The sequence below is a fragment of the Gymnoscopelus braueri genome (genome assembly GCF_963280865.1).
Source record: "Gymnoscopelus braueri genome assembly, chromosome: 24".
NCBI classification, from domain to species: domain Eukaryota; kingdom Metazoa; phylum Chordata; class Actinopteri; order Myctophiformes; family Myctophidae; genus Gymnoscopelus; species Gymnoscopelus braueri.
Window position 1 is genome coordinate 23,953,939 of NC_137626.1, and position 19,972 is coordinate 23,973,910.

General features: G+C 44.0%; 1 protein-coding gene across 2 annotated transcripts in view; it reads right to left on the bottom strand.

The window, feature by feature from the left end:
* The window catches only part of LOC308080143 (semaphorin-5B-like), a 102,932-nt gene extending 85,353 nt beyond the window's left edge, over positions 1-17,579 (bottom strand). For both annotated transcript variants that reach the window (XR_013932675.1, XM_080421912.1), the window contains exon 1: positions 17,449-17,579. The gene's annotated coding sequence lies outside the window, so the exon portion shown is untranslated. The remainder of the gene's footprint in view (positions 1-17,448) is intronic.
* Positions 17,580-19,972: the final 2,393 nt, after the last annotated feature.

The following is a 19,972-nucleotide window of genomic DNA, read 5'->3' on the forward strand; positions in this document are numbered from 1 at the left end:
GATTTTTGTTTAGTTTTATTTTCACATTTTTGCATCTGCAAATTCTCTCTCTCTCTCTCTCTCTCTCTCTCTCTCTCTCTCTCTCTCTCTCTCTCTCTCCCTCTCTCTCTCTCTCTCTCTCTCTCTCTCTCTCTCTCTCTCTCTCTCTCTCTCCCTCTCTCTCTCTCCCTCTCTCTCTCTCCCTCTCTCTCTCTCTGAACGAATAAAGTCTCAGCAGGCCGCGCGAAAACAAATTATAAACTGCCAAAACGATTATTCAGCAAGAATAGCCAGCCACTTGCCCTCGTTTCTGGCTGTGAGCATCGTTTTGGCGTTATCGGCGACCTGCTATCACAACACTTTCCAAGTTGTCTCTAATATATTATTGCTGAAGAGCATTCTGTACTTCTGTGCTACAACTCTAACTTCCGGTGTAAACTGTTAAAGGCACGAAAGGTCTCGACTGTTAAAACGGTGCGGTTAAGACTACCTCTTGAATGACACACGCGCCGCCCTTTCACCACCCCATGAATCACATCCTTCTACGCTGTGTCTTCCCTCCCCATTCTGTATTGCTCACAGCCTTAACCACTTGAAGTGGATATTTTGGCCTAAGGGCGGTACAAGAGGAAAGGCCACGGGGTCACCAGAATTGGTTCAACCTCCTGGGAGCATGAAGGTGCACAGCAAATTCCATGACAATCCAGTCAGTAGTTTTCGAGATATGTTGCTAGAGACCAAAGAGCTGGACAGACAGACAGACAGACAGACAGATGTTGCCTTCCCTCTCCACCACTAGTGGGGCTAAAAAATACAGAGTACTTAACAGTTGCGGTCAGTAGACTCATTCTGAGAGCAGTTCAGAGTCTGACCAAATCCACTCCTTCAATCTCCTCCCTTCTGCTGCTGTCTCATTGTCCTTCAATCCTCTCCTCTGTCTCTCCTCTGTTCTTCTCATCTCTCCCCTCTCCACCTCCGCTCTCCTGCCTCCACCCTTCAATCCTCTTCACCTCCACCCCATAATCTTCTCTCTTTTCTATACAGCACTTTTCTCCAACCTCCTCTTTTCACCTCCGCCTATCCCTCTCTACTCTGCAGCTTCAACTCTTCTCTTGCCATTTCTTTTCATCTCACCTCTCCTCTCCACCCCATTCTCTTTTCCCTCCTTTCTCTCATCACATACAGTACTATCTTCTCCTCTCCTCTGCATCAAATTCTCTCCACATCTCCTTTCTCTGTCTCTCCTCTCGTCCAGTCTTTCTTTTTCTTTTTTTCTCGTCTCTCCCTTCCGTTCCTGCACACATGCCTGAGAACAAAGGCAGAGCCACCACACAATAGACCCCCTCCCATCAGGCAGATGTTAATCAACACACGCGCGCGCACACAGACGCACACGCACACACACACACACACACACACACACACACACACACACACACACACACACACACACACACACACCTAACCCACCTACTGGCACACTGACAAGACTGTCCATTGACATACCTCTGCTGACAGTCAGAGACTGAAAGAGACAGATCGATATGTGGTTCATTAGGAGAGGGATGACAATGATTATAGAGAGAGAGAGATGGAGAGGGGAGCACTGAGCAGGCAGGCAAGCAGGTAATGGAAAGATGGACAGACAGACAGACAGACAGACAGACAGACAGACAGACAGACAGACAGACAGACAGACAGACAGACAGACAGACAGACAGACAGACAGACAGACAGACAGACAGACAGACAGACAGACAGACAGACAGACAGACAGACAGACAGACAGACAGACAGACAGACAGACAGACAGACAGACAATCAGTCAGACAGACAGACAGACAGACAGACGGACAGACAGAAAAAGTAGGGAACTGACTGAAAGAGAGAGGAAGAGAGAGAGAAGCAAAATAATTCAAAATTACTCACAAACACGCACAAAAAAAACTGTCCACGGGACACACACTCACATACACAGATCACTGCCAAAGCTGAATACATGAGGGGATACTCACCAACACAGCATGGTTAGATTATTGCAGAGATGAACGAGGGGTACCATTTCTCAGCATGGTAAAAACCCATGAAGCAAGGAGAGAGAGAGAGAAAGAGAGAGAGGGAGGAGGGATGGAGCGAGAAAGAGAGACCTTACTATCCGTCTGTAAACACTGACTAGCCGATCACAGCGTGGGAAGGGTGTGTGTGTGTGTGTGTGTGTGTGTGTGCGTGCATGTGTGTGTGTGGAGGGTAATGGAGTGGTAAGGGGTGAAGCGAGCTGCAAAGCATTCCTGTCTGTGAAAAACAAACCGTTAACTTTCTGAATGGAGAGAGGAGTGTGCATTTTGTGTGTGTGTGTGTGTGTGTGTGTGTGTGTGTGTGTGTGTGTGTGTGTGTGTGTGTGTGTGTGTGTGTGTGTGTGTGTGTGTGTGTGTGTGTGTGTGTGTGTGTGTGTGTGCCAACGTACGCGTATGCGTATGTGCACCTCGGGTTGCCCAACTGTGTCCAACACCCACACAGAGAGAAGTTTGGGGGGCTGAGAGGAAAGGATCTCTCTTTCTCGCTCTCTCTCCCTGGCTCTGTCTCTCATAGAAAGTGAGACTGTTGCATTTCCCCCCTGGCTGTTCTTCAGTCGGGTTCACATCACAGACAAAGGCTGAGTGAGATCACTAGCCTGTTGCGTTAGCCCAAGCCACTACATTTCACACTCTGTCGCCTCCTCCTCTTCAAATAGACCAGTCATTTAAGGAGGAGAATGATCCATTTGAATTCACCGAAAATAGAAATCACTATAGAAAGTCTAAAGTGATCGCAAAGAAGGGCCAGCCCCACTGGTGGTCTGGCATGTTTAGTCCATTGATTATGACTCACGGTATACTTGACGTTTCTGCCCAAAGAAAATCAAAGCATTCTGTGGTTTGTTTGATTTTTAAGAAATCCATTGGATTCCATTCATTAATTTCAATACGGTATGAAAGTGAACTTGCAGAGACTTGAAACATGCCTGAGATAGATAATCCATCACACTAAATATCATTATCTTTTCCAGGCCGACATGCTGTGAGGTGGAGATCATGTTTCTGCCCCTGTCCATGTGTGTGTGTCCATCCATCTGTACACAGCTAACCTTAGACACTGCTGGACTTATCATCAAACTGTGCATTCACACTCCCAGTAGGCTAAGGAAGACACTCCATGCCAATTTTCTTAAATCAACTTCACTGTGGCGCTATAACAGACCACTGACTGTACATTTTGGCCTATAACTCTTTGTACAAAACAAAATAAATCCCTGGATTCCTTGGATCATGACTCAACTCCCCATATATTGTAGGCTACGCCGATTACCCACTGTAAAAGTGCAATTCCCCCCGACCCCAGCTTCCTTGCGACCTGACGGCTGCAACCCACAACTTTTACACAGCCCTGAGTAGGCAACCCAGCCTGGCGGCGATACTTTTCAAGTTGCAAGGTAATTCTTTTGTCAAAGTTACAGTTATCGCTGCATTTGCAGAAAAGATTGACAGAAAAATGAAACTCAAAAGGTCCATTACATGACTCATTAACTGACAAATCTAAAAAGTAAAGCCATTAACAGGGAAATGGTGTATGTACGATATATGGCCGAAGCTGTTGATAGACTTGCTGTGAATAGTTCTTTAAGTTGAGTGTCAGGATCATCCTTTGGTATGGGTTCCATCATTCTCTGTGCGTAAAAAATATCTAATAATAATAATAATAATAATAATACCTGGAATTTATATAGCGCTTTTCTGAATACTCAAAGTCGCTTTACATGTTAAACTAAGTAGAGCAAAATAAAAAAAACAAAACAACTTTAATAAGAGAATACAGAGAATAAAAAGTTAAAAAGGCTGCAGAAGGCCAGGGAATAAAACAAAAGTTGAATGGCAGTTGAAAAGGTGGTAGGAGATCAGCTAGGTGGGAAAAGCAGTTCTGAAGAGGTGGGTTTTGAGGGAGGTTTTGAACACGGCAAGGGTGGGGGCGGTTTTGATGTGAGGTGGGAGAGGGTTCCAGAGGGTGGGTGCTGCAACGGAGAATGCCCTATCACCCCCAGGTGCGCTTGGTTTTTTTGGTGGGGAATTTGAGGAGGTTGGCATCGCTGGATCTGAGGGAACGGGTGGGGACGTGGTTGTGAAGGAGGTCGGATATGTATTGGGGTGCCTGGTGGTTGAGGGCTTTGTAGATGGTGATGAGGATTTTGAAGTTGATTCTGTGTTTGACCGGGAGCCAGTGGAGGTCACAGGTGTGATGTGGTCTCTGGAGCGGGTGTGAGTGAGCAGGCGGGCGGCTGAGTTCAAATTCTCCCAGCAAGTCAGCCATGGAGAATGACCCAAAACATAACATGAGCAAGCAGAGGTTTATTGCAGGATTTACAGTATTACGCTCTATTTAGGAGAGTAATCTTCAGTAGTACAGTATATCTATATTAGCAGGCAAATATTGTTATACGTTTTACATTTTAGACACTAGGTCTGACTGACATACATTTCATCCTTCAGTTGGGGGGCATCTCTCCAACTACCCCTTCAAACATACGTATGCACATTTGCACACATGCGCACACGCACACTCGCGCGTACACACACACACACACACACACACACACACACACACACACACACACACACACACACACACACACACACACACACACACACACACACACACACACACACACACACACACACACACAGTATTTTGTCCCAGCCTTCAGTGTAATTGCTCATATATTGCAATGTGTTGCATTCAATATTTGACAGTAGTACAAAAGTACAAATAAATACAAAAATTAACATTTTAAATTTAAACCATTAAAAACATGTAAGAGTTCCAAATATTAAAAGCAATTTGGAGTATGTGGTGTGAATCAAAGGGGAAATTATTTCCTAATGGAGCTAAAGGTATGCCACAGAAATCCAAATCATGAATACATTGGTTAATGGCATTAAAACTAGTAATGTGTGAAGTTGTGATGACATTCAGAGCAACCCGCTGTGGAATTAGATTAAGCTCACCATGGCTTAACACGAGAGCGCTCCACCATTTAGGAGCGGAAAGACCCAAAGCAAAGCTCATCACCACATGCACATTGCAACTCAATATTTAAAGATGTCATACAAAAACATGTGGTACAGACACAAATGTAACCACATTAATTCAAACCAATCAGTGCACAGCTGCTCACTTTTGTAAGCAATCCGCAGTGCAGACACAATGCAAACAATGCATGGAGTTGCTAAGTTCGACACCATGATGGCAGGTATAGGCAAATTCTAAGGTTTAATGTGTTGGGGTGATGGGAAAATGTAAATACAATTGGATATATAGTGCAGACAGTAGTAATTGTGGTCAGTTGATATGTAAATGGCACTGAAGTGAGAAAACAAAAAAGGAAGACATTCCCACTAGAATTTTATGAGTAGATCTTAGTCTGGCTGAGTGACTTCGAAGGTGGAGGGTTTTTTAACACTTCTGTAAAAATCCCCATTGGGAACTGTGAGGATTGGACACAGCAGGGTAACTGGATGACTGTATTTGACTGGAACGTCTGGCGAGCATGTTTGTTGATATTGTTTGTATGGGATTTGTTAGTATGTAATACATGTGTGTGTGTGTGGGGCTTTGATTTGTGGGTTGTTATGCCTGTACACTCACAATACTGAAAGGACAAAAAGGGCTTTAATACTATACATACTGTACATAGTAAAAGTGTTTATTACTATACTAAGACTGTGTGTGATGGCTGCAGGTACAGCAGATGACAGGTGGATGACAGACACTATTGCAACCAACTGTAATCTATCTCCATGTTTCTCTGGCGGTTCCTGTCAGTGGAGTTATTCCATACATAAAACATGACAAAGCCATTAAAACCTATTTGAGTGTCGAGAAATTAAAACCAGGAGCTACACTGCCGATACCATCAATTTCCCTGATTGATGTGAAAGCCGGCTGTTTTTCATTTCCGCCCATCGAGAAAGTGAGAATAATGGAGTGGGGTTGAGCGCCCAAAGCGGCTGTGTAGTTGTAATTAGTTGTGCGACACAGTGCTCAGGGTTGGAAATTAGAAAAAGCGTCCGGTTTGATGACAAAGCCTCTCGCCGGTTGCGGTCGGGTGCAGCGAGTCAACAACTGGCGCATATACTTTTCCTTGCAAAACAACAAGGTCAATTATTAGTTGTAATGACAGGGTAGCAGCCACGCAGGTTGCTTCAGAGCACCACCGAAATTCAACTCCCACTGCCGAGCGAAATACAGATTAATGGCAGTGGACTGACTGGTCTTTGACATTTTAGGCCATTTGGGCAGATGCTATTACCCAGTATTCTGCGTGATGGTTGCTTTCATTATCACTCTCCGCTACGTAAAGCTGTCATCATAGAACACTTTAATTATAGATGTGACTACATATTTTACCAACCCTATACCAACATCCCGACCCTAAATGTCTTCCACCAACCCACACGCACATGTGTGCACGCACGCACGTACCGACCTGCGCACACACACACACACACACACACACACACACACACACACACACACACACACACACACACACACACACACACACACACACACACACACACACACACACACACACACACCTGATGATTCTCACTCACTTACTTACTTAAATATATAGTTTTAAAAATCAAGTGGATGGCAGAGTTCACACCAACTATAAACAAAGTGCAATAGTGAACGATATAGTTATATAGTTATCTTTATAGTTATAGTGCTCAGTGTGAATGGCCCTTAAATCCCCTATAACAGTGGTTCCCAACTTTGGTCGTCAGTGATCCATCAGTAAATTCATGCACATTGTTATTTTATGTTTAATGTGAGGTGTATGCAGCAATGCCAAAACAAATTCCATGTCTGTTTCCCATACACGGCAGCAGAGGGTATTCAAAGCAGAGGATTATAATAAAAATGTATTTTTAAAAGTTAGTCAGTAAGCTGACTTAAAGCCCTTGGCTGGAAAATACTAACATATATTTCACATTTCAGAGATTCCATTGTTGTTTTTCTCCCAAAACACATTTCACAATAGACCGCTTATTCGTTTGTCACGGTGATGACACTGAGTCAGATACTACTATTTCCCCACAAAAAACAGAGCTTCATTAAAGATGTTTAGTTGCACACACAGCTCGAAACAGACTGACCCTGCCGCTGGCATACTCAGTCTAACCACACACATGCAGACACACACGCACACGCACACGCACACGCGCACACACACACACACACACACACACACACACACACACACACACACACACACACACACACACACACACACACACACACACACACACACACACACACACACACACACCTCTGAGTAAGCAATGTAATAATCTATTCATTAGTAGGCTTTGACCTTAGGACAAGAGGGATCTCCCACACACACACACACACACACACACACACACACACACACACACACACACACACACACACACACACACACACACACACACACACACACACACACACACACACACACACACACACACACACACACACACACACACACACACACACACACACACAAATCCATTCCAGAGTGTTCATTTACGGTAAGTTAACATTTAACTGTGTGTACACTGTTTATTGCCATTTTCTAATCCCCACCCCTACGGAGGAGGGAGAGAGACAGATTGAAGCCATTATCTTAGTTTGCCATAGATGTGTCCTTGAACCAAACCATTATAAAATAATATATACAGTATATATATATATATTTAGAACCATTGTGCAAAATTATCATTACTTCAAATATGAAGAGAGATGGTGAGTTGAGTGAGTTCTGCTTTCTTAGCTATGCTTTTGGACAAGATAAACTTTAATCAATGCAGGCTATTCTGACACGATAAATAGACATGGCAACACACTTAATCGAGGTTTTCATTTATATTAGCATTTCTGAAATGACAATAAACCTATTAATAGCATTTCTGAAATGAATGACAATGTACAAACATGGCACAGACCAAAGTCAAAATATGACATGAAAATATTTGCGCAGCGTGTGAATAACAAACCCTGTACCTTCTACAGTACAGAATGTTGACTCTTCACATGGCCGAGTGCACCCAAGAGTGCCACACAGTCGAGAAACTTGGGCCTGCCTTGTGAGTTACTGCTCTTGTTGCTCAAAAGTTTATGGGCTTTTAAAATGTTGGGGCTCATGCAACAAATCTAGTGGGTATTTCACAGACCAGCTTCTGTTACAAGTCTTAGTGCGGAGGGTTAAAAAGACACTAAGAAAAGGGAATCCATACATGAAGCATCTAGCATATGGTATCTCTACAGTTTGAGGTTAGCTTTGAAGGCATGCGTGGTGTGTTGTGCGTGTGCATGTGTGTGTGATAGATTGAGACAGAGACACTGGAAAACAGCTCAATCTGACTTGTTCTCCAGATGAATTCTGACGGTCATTCATCTCAAGACCACCAAACACAGCCAACATCTCCAGGGAGATCTGCCATAAGTTATGACAAATCACCAAAGACATCTCTCTCCTTTCAACTAACACAACTAATCATCCCTGCCACTGTGTGTATATATATGCATAGTTATACAAGTAAAGGTACAGCATGTAACGTAAACACCAATGTTTGTTTAATGGCCCAACTGTGTCTGTCTGTGCTTGGCTCTGGGCTACAGTAATCTCTGGCTTCTTTACACTTTCAAATATTTGAATACGTTGAGGTGTGCGGGATTTGTTTAGCTGGCTGAGACACTTAAAACAGATTACAAAGTTTACACACCCTTTAGCCAGATAACGGAGCACAAGTACAAAATCACTCCCTGTGTTCTGTAAATAACTCGAGGGCTTCCAGCGACCATCCCACTGGAAGACTTGTTTGGGTTCCCTTCTCCACAGTGACACCTAATTAATTTCGCTGCGAAATGAGCCTCGCATTACCATGCTGGTCGAACAGCACCGCCACCATTAACGTGCAAATGAGCCGGGAGACAAAGTCAATAACGAATACTGTTAGCCATGGCTAATATTTGTTTACTATCCAAACAGCTGAGATGTGGCATCCAGGGCAGGACAGCAGAGACGGTCGACCCCAATTCATCCACTTGGAAGCATGCCACTGGACAGCCTGACTGGCAGAGTGACAGGCCAATGACAGTGAGCCTAAGAAGTGAAGTGGAGGGGGGCAACTGTGATTGGTCCTCTTAGAATCTAAGTTCACCAGGGTGCGTTCTCCCCTAACAGCCAGGCCCTGGTGGACTTTGGTGCCAATCCAAGATGAGATTGGAGAAGCTAGGGCGAGGGCAAAAAGGGAATGACCTCCGTTCAGCTTCACGTAATGGCAATTAATGACGGCCATAAATCATACATGATGGCGTTGGGAGACAAAAGAGAAAACAGGGTTGGGGGGGGGTACCATTTAGCTGCCGGCGTGCCCAGCGGAGCGTAGGAGACAAATAGCTCTTCCCTTGTGTGTCGTCCCCCAACCTTTTACAGACCAGGCGATTCATCTTTCTCAAGCCTCTCGTTGCCACAGAGCACTGACCCGCCTCCTCACGGGCCCCCGGGTGAGGGGGGCGGGGGGGCTCTATCTCCTGTGCAAACTTTGTGATGACCCGCGGGTCTGCTTTCATAGGCCTCCGCCTGTCATCGCTACATGGCTAGAAGAGTGGAGGCGGAGACAGACGGAGGGGGGGGGGGTTGAGCAACGAGCCGAACATGCAGGTAGAAAAAAAAGAGAGGAATGGATTTCAGTCATGTTTTCATGACCCATAGGGTGTTTAATGACATTGTGGGAGAGAAACGAGAGAGAGAGCGAGAGAGAGAAACCGAGAGAAAGACAGAAAATACCGTTCGTTTGATTTAACTCTGAAATTAGTTAAATTAACAGTCAGGATTTTGCTGTGCATGCAAATGAGAGAAAGGAGATATTCGAGTCAAACAAAGGCTCAGGGCTTTCACAGCAGTGGAAATGAAAGCATACAGTACAGCTCCTTTGTTCAACAATTTGAATGCCAGAAACAGCTTTACGGTGAAGCAAGTTGGTTACTTGTTAGCACGGGTGGCTCCCACAGTAATTGCAGTGCCTGACGCTAACCCTAGCAGTGAATTCGGAGCCACCGAACCCTTGCAAAAGTGACCCGCTGAGACCACGGAGACAACCTACCAAGAGAGACCGGTGCCAACATTGCGACTTCGAAAAACCAATTTTCAGCCTGTCAACACTTGTTGGCCCCGTACCATGAAAGACTACACCTCCTCCCCCAGATCCATACCAGGTAGTGCACGGTACATGCCTTAGGACTGAGCACCGCCAAGCCTGGACATTTGCCAGATATCTGCTCTGCTGCCTCGCCATCAGCTTGAAGTTCCCTAATGGAGCTCTGACAGATAAATATGATGCACGTGTCCCTAGTGGAAGCCGTGTGTGCTGTATGACATTTGGTTACTTGTTGCAGCCTGGGGGGGGAGCTGGTAGAGAGAGACACATTTGCAAGTGGATTGAGAGCTTATAGATCGGCTATTTTCAACACACGACCCCATAGTGTGATGGACCATAAATTAAGCCATTAAGACCAGGAACGCATCGGTGTCATTGTAGATTTCTTTGGCTATTTTAGAAAAATCGTGAAAATTTGTGCAAATCTTTGAATATATATATTTTTTTAAAGCGAACATTTGTAACTCAAATCTTTGCTTCTGGAGGTCCCTGGAACAAAATATTTTATAAATGTTGAAATATATGTTCAAAGATTTGCACAAATTTTCAAAAATATCCAGATCTACAAGCTCATAGCTTGGCACTCTGCGCCGCGCTATGAGCTTGTATATCTGCTATTTTTGAATAGCCAAAGTATAAAATAATCAAATCTAGAATGACACAGATGTGTTCCTGGGATTGAATGGGTTAAACATGATAGCACCAGTGGAGATTGACAGGAAACAGGGAGAGAGAGAGAGACGGGGAGAGTCACGCAGCAAAGGTCGTCGGGATCGGGGCTCGAACCCGCAATACACTGTCAAGCTGCGTTAGAGCCTATATGTGGAATGTGCCTGGACCGCTAGGCCAGCGGGCACCAACATGGTTGTTTGTTGTTTGGTCTGTGGCTAGAATAAAGAAAGTTACACAGTCTACACTAATACAGGTGTCAGATGGACGCTGCTAGGGTTTGGTCTGTTAATGCTTAAGAGTATAAAAAATCACACCCAGTGTGAAGTGGGCGGTGTCTTGCTAGCTAATCACAATACTGAATGGAGCCACCCACAATGTGTGATTCACTTTAAAAAAAAACATAAATGTGTTTTTTTTAAGTGCATAGTCCTATTTATAGGGCTATGCACATGTGTCATGTTTCCCTAGCCAATCACAGTCCTGAATAGACTGTGATTGGCCAATTACGGTGCGGGGTTAGGGGGGTACACTGGTGGCCAATCACAGCGCAGGATTTGGTGTGCAAATATCCAAACCTCACATATAGGGGCGGTTTCACCGCCCAAAAATCACTCCCAGTGTGAAGTGGGCGGTGTGGTCATCACAGTGATGGAAGCTCACTTAAAAAAAAAGTTGTTTTTTTTAAGTGCATAGTCCTATTTATAGGTTATTAATGTCATCATGTGTCTCGCTAACCAATCACAGTGCTGAATAGAGTCAGCCAATAGTCAGCCAATCACAGTACAGCTAGGGGTGTACTAATGCTAGGGGTGTACTAATTATGAGCCAATCACAGTACAGTGAAGGGTGTACTAATGAGGTGTCCCAACCCCACTTATAGGGGCGGCGACACCGCCCAAAAACCTCCAACCAATCTGTCTGTCAGTCAATTTCTTTGTCTGTCAGTCAGTCAGTCTGTCCATCTGCCTACGTGTCTGTCAATCTGTACGATCATCTGGGCATGTGGTTGTGTGTAATTATTTGGCTGGCTAATATACATACTACTAAATATTGTCGCTGTCATGCAGAAACCTTGTATCTCCATAGTTCATCTTTTTATGTTTTTTCATAAATTAATGCCCTATTTTATACATCGTCGTATGACAATGTCGCGCAAAAGTAGCAAAAATAGAGTGAGAGGAAGAGAAATACTACAAGATCAGACTTGCTATTCGCTATTTTAGATTTATTTTATTTTTTTAAAGTCTGTCTGTGGGTTTTATATTGGACACAAGGTTTCCACATGACAGCGATCCGAGGTGGAAACCGTGTATGTCCAGAACTGTAATTTTTCATGAAACGAAAAAAACAGAAAGAAGCCAAACCTGTTTCAATCGATGGAGTTATGAGATTTAGTCACACGCTCTAATACTTTTCATTGGTTAGCCACTTTCATCCTGGCAGATAGACCTTTATTGATCCCACAGCGGAAATTCAGTTGCCAATGGCATCACAGCAGTAAGAAAACATAGGGCAGATACGCAGATAACATAAAGGAGAAGATACAATAGGGTAGCAACCATTGAATTGATAGTAGATACTAGCAGTACAAAAGTTTTTTTTAAAAAGGGTCTGTCTGTCTGTATGTCTGCCATGCAGCTTCTCTGCCTGTATGTAATAGTTTTTTTTTTGGGCCTATCTACGTTTTGCCTGTAAGATCCTCTTGACCGTGACCCCGAGTGCCCATCAGCCATGCTATAGAATGCAAATGTTCAATCCTGACAGCCATTAGAGGCCTATCTGATATGGAAATGGATGGGATTAAAACATGCTTAGCATAATTGACCAAAGAAAATTAACCTGCGGCTGACCGATCCACGTACACCAATCAGTTCAAAAGGAACAAAGCCATCTGAGGTACATTCTATTCTCATAACATCGGTATGCGTGTGTGTGTGTGTGTGTGTGTGTGTGTGTGTGTGTGTGTGTGTGTGTGTGTGTGTGTGTGTGTGTGTGTGTGTGTGTGTGTGTGTGTGTGTGTGCGTGCGTGCGTGCGTGCGTGCGTGCGTGTGTGCGTGCGTGCGTGTCCGTGTGTGTGTGTGTGTGTGTGCACATGCGTGCATCTCCTGAAATAGCCAAGATGCATCCGATTCATCATCATGCCAGAGACTCCACTCCACAAGTTGACACGTCATTACCAGGGCATCACAAATGAAGTGTTACTTTTTTCTCCACCTCAGATTTTGTGCTTACTACTAAATCCACGCAAAAGTTGTGATTCATAAAAACTGAACTTAAAGTTGTCTTGGAGTCAGTGTCAGTCGTTTATATTGTTATATTATATTGTCTGTTTGAATAGAGGCAAATAAAAATAAAAACACAAAACATACAAAAAAGAGGTGTGGAACGGTCCGCTCTCCTTAAAATTAGTCACAGTCATACATATCAATCACATCTTAACCACGGACATGGTTAGATTTTCCCCCCCACACACACACACACTCCCTCTGGCTGACCCCCACCCCATGCTGGTCATCAATGGTTGCCTTGTCCGCTACATAGCGCTCCACTGTGAGCTGGTGGGGGGGGGGGGGGGGTTGCCACGCGTAGTGCAGAAATATTGACTTTATATACATCAGAAGACAAGCATAGCAGTGTTGCTTTTGGACAAATCCACATGATGGAGTCACTGGGGTTTACCTTTCTGCTCGGGAGATAAAGTAATGCTCACACGAATGTAGAAAATACACACACACACGAGACCAGGAGGTGTGTTTTTGCAAATAGGCCTTAGTAAACACACACACACACACACACACACACACACACACACACACACACACACACACACACACACACACACACACACACACACACACACAGAGGGAGCGCATGCAAACACTGGGGGCACTGAGCAGCAACCAAGCCAATGCCACTCACAGAACCATCAACATCCACCCAAACACCCATAAACCCCACCTGCCACCCTGCCAGCTACGCGGGTAAACGGTAATCCCTCTCTCTCATCCATCCCTCTCTATCCCCCTTTTCCACTTCCACTGTGTGTGTGTGTGTGTGTGTGTGTGTGTGTGTGTGTGTGTGTGTGTGTGTGTGTGTGTGTGTGTGTGTGTGTGTGTGTGTGTGTGTGTGTGTGTGTGTGTGTGTGTGTGTGTGTGTGCGCGCGCGCGCGTGCGCGCGCGCGTGCGTGCGTGCGTGCGTGCGTGCGTGCGTGCGTGCGTGCGTGCGTGCGTGCGTGCGTGCGTGCGTGCGTGTGTTTGTGTGTGCTGGAGCAGGACTGCGGTCAGCATGGTTGTGAGGTTCGGGTGTCTGCGTGTGCCGCAGGGCAGGTCAATCAAATGATATAAGGGCCACTTCCATTTCGGGGCCAGTGGGGGAGGTGCTCGTATATATTTTCGGCTGTCGCTTGTCTGGCAGCGAGGCCTGGACCTCTATCAGAGGGGGCCACTGTTTGCCCAGGGAAGGGCCTAGCCAGGTGCACAGTAAAGTCCTCAGCGTTGATTTAACTCTGAGAGTGTAAGAAGAGACCCAGATGGACCCTTAAAGAGGGGAGAGAGAGGGGTGAACAATTGGAAAAGGTCCCAAGGGGCCCTGAGCTGACAAGGGAGGGCCCTCAAACAGATACCAGGGTTAATAGATTTTATTGTTTAGTAAATATATGGGTGGGGGTGTGGGATTCCAAATGACCCCCTGAACTAACTCTAACCCCCTTTTCTTTTTAAATCCTGAGAAAACAGTGAGAGTGCCTGAGCAATAAATTATGCCAACATGAAGTCATTCCTGCAGTCTGACATTTACCAGAGATTATTAGCCTTACTATAAGTTTTTTACCTGTGCAGCGTTATAAGTCTCTTCTACATGTAAATGCTTTGAGGAGCAACAAGTGAAATACACTGTACACAATACACATAATACAGTACCATCATGTGCCGCATACTCCCTATGGCAGGGGTGGGCAGCATTCTATTCCAGGGGGCCATACTGACTTCAATAAAGTGAGTGAAGGGCCACACATTGCATTTTTGAATTGAAACTTGAAACACATAGTGCTGAATTATGTTAAAACTGCATGAATTTGATAGACACAATAGACTACTTTACAATAGGGTCGCTGTACATCAGCTACTGTATTTTCACTATTTTGAAATGTAAAAAAAAAAAGTTCAATAAGATTAGTCATAAGACATAAGGCATTATGTTGCATTATGTTATAAATATGGATCCATGGCAGACTGTTTCATTGTTACATTATAAACATTTAACATTGGAGTACATACAGTTGGAATATGGAATGCAAGTATGTACTCAAATTGTACATGCGTATTAATAACTAATAATTAATTGGAGTCTAATTAAATTAAGTTTCCCAAAAACCATGAACATAATGCTGCCTTATATGATGTAGATTTGTGGGGTTTCATTTAGTTTTTCTCTGAGGACTCCGAGGGCCGGATTGAGATGGTCAAAGGGCTGGGTCCAGCCCCCGGGCCGTATGTTGCCCATGTGTGCCCTATGGTATACCTAGGTGAAATGTCAAAAAGTGAAGACAGTATGAAAAAGTACATACCGCACAAGCCAAAATACCATAATTACAACATGGATAAGCTGAGTAACCTACCCACCCTAAAACATAAGATGTAAATGTCACCTTTGAGACCAGATGTCAAGGCAGTGTCCTTGTATTAAACAATTTCTGAATTTAGGGTGCACTGCAGCTACGGTTAACTGAGTTGAAAACCGCTATCAATATATATATTGTGAATTCCTCTCTAAACCAGTAGACCATGGACACTAAGTGGCTTTAAGTGTTGTTCATGTTCAAAGTCTATTTAATCTGTTTGTTGCTGAGAAAACAAAGCAATTAAAAAAGCAAAGCAATTCCAGCTGAGACATATGGCAGAGACACACAACAGAGGCAGAGACAGCTAGATAGAAGTCTTCCCCTCAGGACTTGCAGCTTTATAACATGCACAAACACGCACCTAAAGTTGTATCTACTGTATATTACTATCAATCACAATAGTAGAGGCCTACTACTGTCTAGGACTACAGGTAACTATTATACTGTACAGTGCAATGCAGGTTTCTCACTGGGACCCGAATTTGCAGGTGGAGTCATCACGTTGAAGACAATAAAAACACACCAAACCTATTAAAACTGTCCCTTGTCGAAGGTCTTGGGCCATTTGTATGGACCAGTAGGTCCAGGACCATGTCAATAGTCCCGGACCCACTGTCTGAGAGACACTTGTCCTATGTGGATATAGGCTGTTATAGCCTTATTAGCCTGCCCTATATATACTATTTCTGACAGCAAATGCACAATTCTTATGGTTTTGTAAGTTAGATTTCCTCAGTTGCAATGTAACAGCTCTGTGTATACATCATTTCTATTCAATTTTAATTTCACAAAATACATTATTTTGTTTTGACTGTATTGTTACACTTTTGCTTTGGCAATGTAAACGTATGTTTTCTTATGCAAATAAAGCCCATTGAATTGACACACTGCTGCTCTTGCTCAGAGTCAGAGATGTTTAAAGCTCAACACCTGGCCGACGCAGTGTCCTGATTTTGCACAACAGAAGGTCTGTAAGTGGATTTTTCCCCTCTTCCTAAAATCACTAAAAGAGTCACTAGACTACCAGCAGTTTACTAAAGTCTGCCATACCACCCATGACCAAAAAGGATCGCGAGAGAAACAAGCAAACAGGTCTATGAAAACAAGCCCAAAAGAAAGCGAGCCCTTCGCCCTTTAAACATAATGCAGGCAGCCTACACATTGGCTATTTGAAAACAGCTGATCTACAAGCTCACAGCTTGTTGATCTGCTATTTTAAAAATGTGGAATATGTTTTGAAACATTTTAACAACACAACTCTTGTCAAATATTTTCAGATGGGGGTCCGTGGACAAATACATTTTGGGGGTCCTTGCCATGAAAATGTTTAAGAACCACTCACTGGTATAAACAATATTAGGAAACAAGCCAAAATAAGCAACTACACTTTAGAAACAACCCCCAAAAACCGCAACCCGCAACTACAGTATACGTACCAATATTTACAAGCAACTTTACAGAAAGACAAGCCTAAGTCGCTTATAATAAGCGGACATGGCAGCACTGATAATAACGTGATGTGATGATTGTAAACGCGACAGGGGGCAGTGATAGAGGAGGAGAAAGTGACCAGTCTGTGACCTGACTGTCACATGCTAAAAATTATGTTAACTTTGCAATATGCTCTTTGGTAAATGCCTATACAGGCCAATACACAACTAACTATTCTCTGATGGTAACACTGATTTCAGAATGTAGCCTACATAGATTTACAACATGCAGGCTCCCTCTGCAAACCGAAGTAAAGTGATATCAATCTAAAGTGGTGCGAATCGTGGCACAATCCCTTCAAGCGGTCAAACTTTCCCAAATATTTGTGACTGAGGGTCCATTGTGCAATTTGTGCACGATATAACTCTATGATTGTGCACACACTCCCCCGCAACAAATCAGTGCAGCTGCACGCAATCAGAGTACTGCATAATAACATTGCTTTACCTGAGACGACGCGTTTTAACTCAGGGATTCCAGCAGAATTCAAGTTGTCGCAGCTGTAACTTGCAGACCCAGAGGCGATAGATGGCGCACAGAGGTGCACGGCCGCGGAGAACACTGCAACTCACTCTCTCACACACACACACACACTCTCTCTCTCTCTCTCTCTCTCTCTCTCTCTCTCTCTAGACCCCCCCCCCTCTCTCTCTCTCTCTCTCTCTCTCTCTCTCTGTCAACCCCCCTCTCTCACCGTTCAAGCTTTGCAAAGTGAAAGGCAGATTGTCCGACGGGTGGAGAGCTGCAGTAGTGAACTTTTAGGCTATTATTAAATATACAGTATACGTATGCATACAGTATATATACACCGTGTGTGTGTGTGTGTGTGTGTGTGTGTGTGTGTGTGTGTGTGTGTGTGTGTGTGTGTGTGTGAGTACATACATTTATATTAGGACTATTTATTTATTTATCAGTCAAGCTAATAGGGTACCCCATTAGAGCGTGCATGTTTATTTTTCTGTTCCCATTGCTCTCTGCCCTGTGATCATCATCTAATAGTAGGCTACACATCACTTCATTGACAAGTGGTGAACATGTGAACACTGCCTGAACAGAATTAAATCAAGGGTCAGTAATCTGTGTCTGTAAGAATGGAGGTAATTTTCCAGTAGCCTATAGGTGCGTAAATTGAGAATTATGACATCCTATAAGGCTCTGCTTTCAATTCTATCATTTTCTTTGTGGAGGTAGGCATTGTATATAGTAAGAACCAGGGTGTCCATAGCTGAGTGGTTAGTGAGCCAACCTGGGAAGCCAGAAGCCCTGGTTGTCCCAGGTTCGATTTCAGTCCAGGCCAGCAATGTGTCGATCTGTGTCCCTGAGAAAGACTCCTAACCCCTAATTGATCTTGAGCGCTGTAGAATGGCTGCTTACTGCTCCTAGTAGTTATAGGATGGGTAAATGCAGAGGACAAATTTCACTTCAGTGACAAAAAACAAGGAGTGGGGACTATTCTATTCTATAACCCTCCAAATATCTTGTCAGGAACTGATTTAACCATTTTGCCATTTAGCCTATAGTGGTTTATGAGTTTGTCTGTCACCTGCCTAATAGAGATGAAGCTTTATTTGTTTTGAAGGGATACGTTTTGAATGTTTCGGTTTCGGATATGCAAGTCAGCGATGGGCATTAGGCAGTTTGCTCACAGCTCCTGGTGGTGCATGACTCAGTGACAGTTAACGGGTGCTTGTAAATACACAGCAAGTGGCGCTTGCTTTCTGCTGACTCAGCTCAATGCAACGCTGCACCGGTGACTGCTGGACCAGACACAATTTATTGGACATGAGCCGTCCATGGTGACAGCAGACTCTTCTGGTGTAGGCTACTCCCTATCTCCTCCTGTCAGTCCTCGCTGATCCTCTTTGCTTGTTTCACTTAATTGAAACCCCGTCCTGAGCTCTGGAGTTTGGCCTGCATTGCATTCCCCTGCCAAGTTGCCAACCAAGATTAATCGATTGAATAGTGAAGTATTCATTTTTAGACAGTTCTTTCTTAAACTCTTGAGAACAGAAATTACAGATTTTTCAGTGGGACTGCTTAAATTATTAAAAAAGTTGTTTATGGAGAGTCACAAAGCTTATATCCACAGATAGTTGACTCACTGTCAGATTTGTATTTGTTTGGGGTGATTTATCACAGCAGGATTCCAAATAGGGCACATTATCTCTCATGTTTTTTTTTATATTTTTCATTTTTACTCGCTACTCATAATGTGTCACACTTGATTCTGAGGTCATCCAAATGTTAAGACCATAATCAGCAGCACCACGCTGTTTAAAATGAAGTGCCATTTTCAACACATCCATGTGTCTACTTTGGGCCAACTGCACATCTGTGATACTGTTCTGCTGACTTTCAATTTGCTTCCTGTCGACAATATGTTACATTGATTCCAAACTAGACTTAGTTACTTATGTAACACCTATTACCCCTCCTGGGGCATAGGCTGTCAATAAGGGTTCTCCAAGCATCCAGGTCCTGAGCCAACCTCTCCAGCTGTTCCTTAGGTGTGGCCCATCCTCATGGCATCTGCATTCAAGTTTCGGCACCAGGTGTTTTGTAAGTCTTGCATAGCCAGACATACTGTATCAGAGATCTCTGTCTACCGATATGCCTGGAATATAAATTCAATGTAGGACTAGACCAGCGGAAAAAACACCCGGTAACACACCCACTGCTTTGAAAACTAACCCTGATCCAGGACCACCCTAAAGTCTTTCCATTGGTTCTGTAATGCAGTTATTTTTCAAATCTACAAATTGTTTCCACACAGTTTTAGCCCCTACACTGAATTTAGATGTCACCAGACATATCGCTAGCCAGAGATCTCCGATACCTATGACAATGCAAGACTAGGTTTTTCGTGGTCTTGTGGTGTCCGAGGCTGGTTTGTGGAGGAGAGTATGATCTATCCATCTGCAATGCCATTGGAGTATATATCCTGCTTATTTTGTTGCCACAGTTCTTTGTT